General features: G+C 32.9%; 1 pseudogene across 1 annotated transcript; it reads right to left on the bottom strand.

Moving 5' to 3' along the window:
* Window positions 1–33: 33 nt before the first annotated feature.
* LOC143615841 (nicotianamine aminotransferase 1-like) lies at window positions 34–5,493 on the bottom strand (annotated as a pseudogene). Its single transcript, XR_013150550.1, has 7 exons — window positions 5,390–5,493; window positions 2,378–2,717; window positions 1,466–1,694; window positions 1,293–1,352; window positions 918–1,073; window positions 386–479; window positions 34–211 (listed from the first exon to the last, which is right to left on the bottom strand). The product of XR_013150550.1 is annotated as a nicotianamine aminotransferase 1-like (transcript).
* Window positions 5,494–5,807: the final 314 nt, after the last annotated feature.

The raw sequence follows: 5,807 nt of genomic DNA on the forward strand, positions 1-5,807 counted from the left end.
TAAAACACAACACACACAATTAACATCATGAGTTGGATTTAACACCAAAGGAGAGATCATGTGATATGATCAAAGCAACTTGATGCTTTATTTTATGCTTTGTCGGAGTGTCTTTCACAAAAAGCTTTAAGCCTCTTGATGCCATCTTCAAGAGTTGACGGCTCAATAGCAAATGTTATTCTTAGCCAGTTTTTGAGCCCTACAGTTACACCTGAAGCAAAAACTATTAGATGTTACATGTTATTAAAGAAAAATTAAATTGAATCTGTTAGATGAAATTTAAAAAATAAAAAGTAAACTATATAATATTATATGGAAATGTCGCATCATTTACGACGCGTGACAACCCATTTGTGAAAAGGTTACACTTCAGTTTTAATCTTACCCGGTAGAATTATAACTGATTCCTCTTTGGCAAGTTTGAGACAAAAGTCCACATCATCCTTAATGTCCTCAAACACTGATAGATCTAGTTTCACCTTTCAAACATAAACCACAAATAATACAAGTCTTCTTAGCACCAATTGAATAAACTAACAAATAAGAACCCAAAAGATGACCTTATAAATAAAATGTATAAGAGGCTTGTGCCCCATTTTTAAAGGCCTTAAATTTTTAGGGTTTCACTTCGTTTAATTTTTAGCTTTTAACAAGGTGATGAAAGATACAATAAACTTTAATGGATTTTATTTCATTAAAAGTAACTTGAACTATAATGTGTGACTGTGTACCTGTCATAAATCTGTTAGAAATCACATATAAAAAGATACGTGTCATCGTAGAATCCGTAGCAAATTTTTTTACGAAAAGGGCCTTAATTTAGAACTTTAGGCACCAAAAAGTTGAGCCAACGTTACACTTTGTAAAATAAATTATCCGAAATCATTAAATGTATTTCTGCATCTATATGTCCTTACCATAACAAACATTGATCCTTCGGGTTTGCTTGGGCAAATTACACCAGTGACATCTGTAAGTCTGTCATAACAGATATTTGCACATTCTTTAATCATTTTTATGATTTTTAGAAAGAAATCTTCTTTGGTTTTCCCGAGTATATCCGGAATCGCTCCCTGCAAACAAATTAAACAAACTAAAGAGTAAAGATCATATATATAGAAAGGAAAGCATGATGAACACCTAGTTTAGATTATGCAACATCTAGTGCATATGGATGAATGCTTACCAAAAGTATCATGTTCACATAGTTTTTTGTACTAATAGATGGTATACAAAAAACATTATCATCTAGAGGTGATTTCTATATCAAATTATGCGTAATTGTAAGAAACCTGAATAAACGTTGGAGGATCACATGCTAAACTGAGGTGTCCGGTAATGCGATCAATAATCTGAAAATAAAAGTAAGTTAGGGTGATGGATGTATAAGTTCGTTCTACATACATATATATATATATATATATATATATATATATATGTACAAGTGAGAAACCGAGATAACCACCTCGTGTTCCTTAAGGACGCCATTAGGATCATTTATTGCAAGCCATCCGAGCCGCCAACCGGGAACAATCCACCTTTTGATATGGAGCCTAGTGTAACAATAGTGTAACAACAGGTGCAATTGACCCAAAGGTTCCCATTGGAACAAAAGGGTTTCCTCCAAAAGCAAGATGGTCATAAATTTCATCAGAAATGACTAATATCCCAAGTTTCTTGGCAGTATTGGCAACCTTATAGTAAAAAGAAGCACACTTTTAAAATGATAATGATTAATCAAGTTTTATGACTACCTATAAACTTTTATTGCAAAAAAGGGCTGATTACTTGATTATAGCTATTAACTATATACTATCTCCGTCTCTCTTTAAGTGCCATTATTTGAAAAACACAAAATTCTATGTAGATTGAATGATTACTTTTTTTGCTTATTAAATGACAATAATGTCCTTGAAAATTGGGTCAATCAATATTGTTTATTAATGTTAGTTGTGTGTGTTTAAGAGTAAACTTGAAAAAATTGGCTAATAAATTTTGAAAGTGGACATTTGTAATGAGACAAATATAAAAGAAAATATGGACTCTTTTAATGAGACGGAGAAACAGATTATTTCTAAATTGGGAAACCAACTATTTTCTTTTCTTTTGATATCATCATATTTGCTATATGTCAGTAAACCATCATTTTGTGGCCATCAAAGTCCATGTGTCATCGACATGGAGACTTAGATGACAACAAGAATATAAAAAAGCTCTAATATTTACGTTTTTGTATGTATCAAAAATAGACTTTGTGTGACGTTCAAGAAGATATACGTTCTCTTTAGATGGTTTCAAAATACACATTTGAAACAGAACACAACCCAAGTCAAGAAAATAAAAAGAAAAATAAACAATAACACACGCATGCACGTACCTTCTGTAGATGTTGGTGTGTGAAAATATTTCCACAAGGATTTCCAGGGTTAATTATAACCATGGCAACTGTATTTTCATCTGCAAGAGCTTCGACTGCATCGAGGTCAACTTCCCAATCTTTTTCCGGAAAAAGGTCAAAATGACGGACTTCCAAACTGCATGAGCTAGCAACAGCTTCATAGTATGGAAACCCGGGTTTTGGGAGTAGAATGTTGGCTTTGGGACTGGCAAGCACGGTTAGTATGGTTTGAATCGCTTGTGCGCAGCCGACTGTTAAGAACACATCATCTGGTGATAACTTACTTGGAAGATCTTGAGAAAGGTATTCTGCCACAGCCCTATAATAATATAAGATATTATAAAGACATCAATCATTTTCCCATGATTTTAAAACCATATATTGAGTCATGTCGATGCGAGTGGCATATATGACATGCATGCATGTGGCATATAGATAATTAAATGTTGGAAAATTAGTTTTAATAATCCCTAAATATGTTGTATTGGCAAACTAGGTTTTTGACTCGTGTACGACACGAGTGAAATATAGAAATCATCAGGTTAAGTATACACATATATAATTCAAACGACAATATGTTTTTGAATATGTTTTTTGAGACGGCAACATAATTTATAATTGTACTTAATATTCATACGGAAAGAAGTACTGAAAAACATAAACTTACAAACAAGAGATTACGTAGTAGAATGTTATAAAAATACCAATTTGAATTGTCTTGCATCATATGTGGTTCCTTAAAACCAATTAATACATGTTTAATTAAATGCTTGAGTAGCGGCCAATACCTATAAAAGTCACATATTTTCTTAACGGCCTGAAGTTATAGTAAATGAACGTTATAATTCTTGAAAACTAAATTCCCAATTACATATTAAATCCCCTAAATTCCTTCATTTGCATGTATGATTTCTTAGAAGACATACCAATACGTTGGTTGTCGTTATTCAAGTAAAACTAAAAATGCAATGAAAACGTTGGTTGTTGTTATTCAAGTAAACTAAAAATGCAAAGAAAACTGGGGCAGACCGAGTTTGGTACCATATTAATTGCATATTTGTCAGCATTTTCGCGTTGCAACGGTATATTATGTTGGTTCCAATTTGCAGATTACACTAAGAGACGTTGTTACAAAGTAGCTATTTGTAGCTTTGCCAGTCATAGCTTGCACCAGAAAAACAAATACCAGTATGATATCATAAGTAAATTTTAAATATGGAAACATGACCTAATAGATCATAATCGAACTGTTCGACTTAATCAAAGACGACGTATCCAGAAAACCTAAATTTAATTGTGAGAACTCATATAATTATATCCTAATTCCACCTACAAATTAAAAGCATCATTAATTAATCAATCAACTAACACACACACACAATTAAACCCATATTTGAAATTTGATCTAATAATGTTAGGAGAAGCCGAGAAATCAATGTAGGATGCTCTGATTCGGGTACATGATTTGTGCAAACTAAACTTTGTGTAAAAGTTATCATAAAAATTACGTTTAAATCAAATTAACAATAAATTAAAAACAGATATGAACTAATAGTATGCTGGAATGGGGATGTGAATGGATTTTAAAACATAAACCCAATAACCAAACAGTTATTTAAAGAATGATTGTTATTCTTTAACCATTAATAAAACATGATAAATGTTATTGTCCCATATATAAGCAAGTATTAAGCCTTAAATATTATTAAAAAGATTTAAACTGATTCTAAAAAATGGTAGAAACGAAACCGAATGCATGAGATGTAAAAATTCTATAGGTGGCATCGGGTCTACTCGGGTTGTGTATGTGTGTGTGTGTTATACCTCTAACGGGTCAAAAGGGTCAATACTCAATGCAAGAAACAAAATAACTTTGTAATCATATATGATGCTAATTATGTATAAAAATAATTTAGAATATTGAAAAAAAAGTGTTTCGACTTAATCATGACGAAATAAAAAATGTTGTGACAAAAATCCGTTTCGTCCCATCAACATGATATGTGTAAAAACAAATTACGCCATGTCAAGATAAAAAAAAGGTTACACAAAAAATGTTGTTTTACTGATCTTAATTGGCATGGAAATTATTTATAAAATAATTTAAAAAATTGAACAAACAAAATAAATGGCCAACTTGATTTAGGCTATTTTAACGCATTACCCGGTCAACCCATAAAATTTATTATTTTTGAAAATACTTGTAGCTCAATATAGTTCTAGACTTGGTTGTGATATCAAAAGATTCAAGGTTTTTGATTCATTGTGACCAATTGTAAGTCCTTATAGACGGATCTTTCAATGTGATATCAACAATCTTGATGTTATTGCGGAATATAACACAAGATGTTTCATGGCAAACGATTAAGCAAATAATGAACACACGGGATGCTTCAAAACATACGTATATTAACGTCGGGTGCTTTAGCACTTTGTTACACAAACACACGTTCAACAATATTAATGAACGACCAAGTGCCAACATAACCCTACATACAATATGTTTATATATAGGAACTACAACCTAGCCCATTACAAGCCCAAAGACCACCGAGATCTCAAGGATCTCGGTTCACATACACGCACACAACACGATACAAAACCAAACGCAAAGCTAAGTACAAACCAACTAATATAGACCCAACAATCTCCCCCTTGGTTTGTATCTTCGTCTTCAATCATGCTTAATAATATTAGCGCAAGCTTCTCTATATCCTTCATACCACAATCCCGTTCTGATTATCGATGCCACCATTCTTGTATATTCTTTAGCAGTAGCCTCATATAGTGGTTCAACAACAATCTAAAAGTTGCTCAAGGTCTTGATATCTCGCCCATTAAACTTCAGTAGATCACGCGGGTCAAAAAAAGGATATTTCCCTTTTCTTAGACGAACAACAACAGTAGCAGTTTCACTGTCGTATGTCCAGAATTTCATCTCATCAAGTGATCCTCTGGAATCGAAGTGGATAAAGCATTGATAAGATCTACCTTTGTCCTGATCCAAAACCCTTCATTTTCTTGTAGTACTCGACACTCCCAGACCTTCGTTTCACCCACCACATATTCTTATCAACATCGAATCCCCACGACATGACCCCGAACCTATCACCATATTTCTCATAAAAACCTTGTTGTAGATTTAGAATAAACTTGTCTGCATGGTCAGAAGATTCAACGTTCTAGTTGAAATTCTTCATAATAAGTATCTTCTTTTAAAGTCTGTCAGATTGCTCGACGGTTCTTGAAGGTGTAGAGAAATACTATTCCAATGGCTTATATGTATCAATATTTGGAGTCATACGTCCACTGGAATTGCCACCTTGATCAACAACGGGTGTCTTTGATGCAACGTCTTCACTGCTTTTAAATTCATCTCCAAACTTTTGAATGAGTTTCTATTGGAGGT

This window comes from Bidens hawaiensis, unplaced genomic scaffold (genome assembly GCF_021521415.1).
Source record: "Bidens hawaiensis isolate Kalapana, Puna unplaced genomic scaffold, B.hawaiensis_p1.1 tig00044681_1, whole genome shotgun sequence".
Taxonomy (NCBI): Eukaryota; Viridiplantae; Streptophyta; class Magnoliopsida; order Asterales; family Asteraceae; genus Bidens; species Bidens hawaiensis.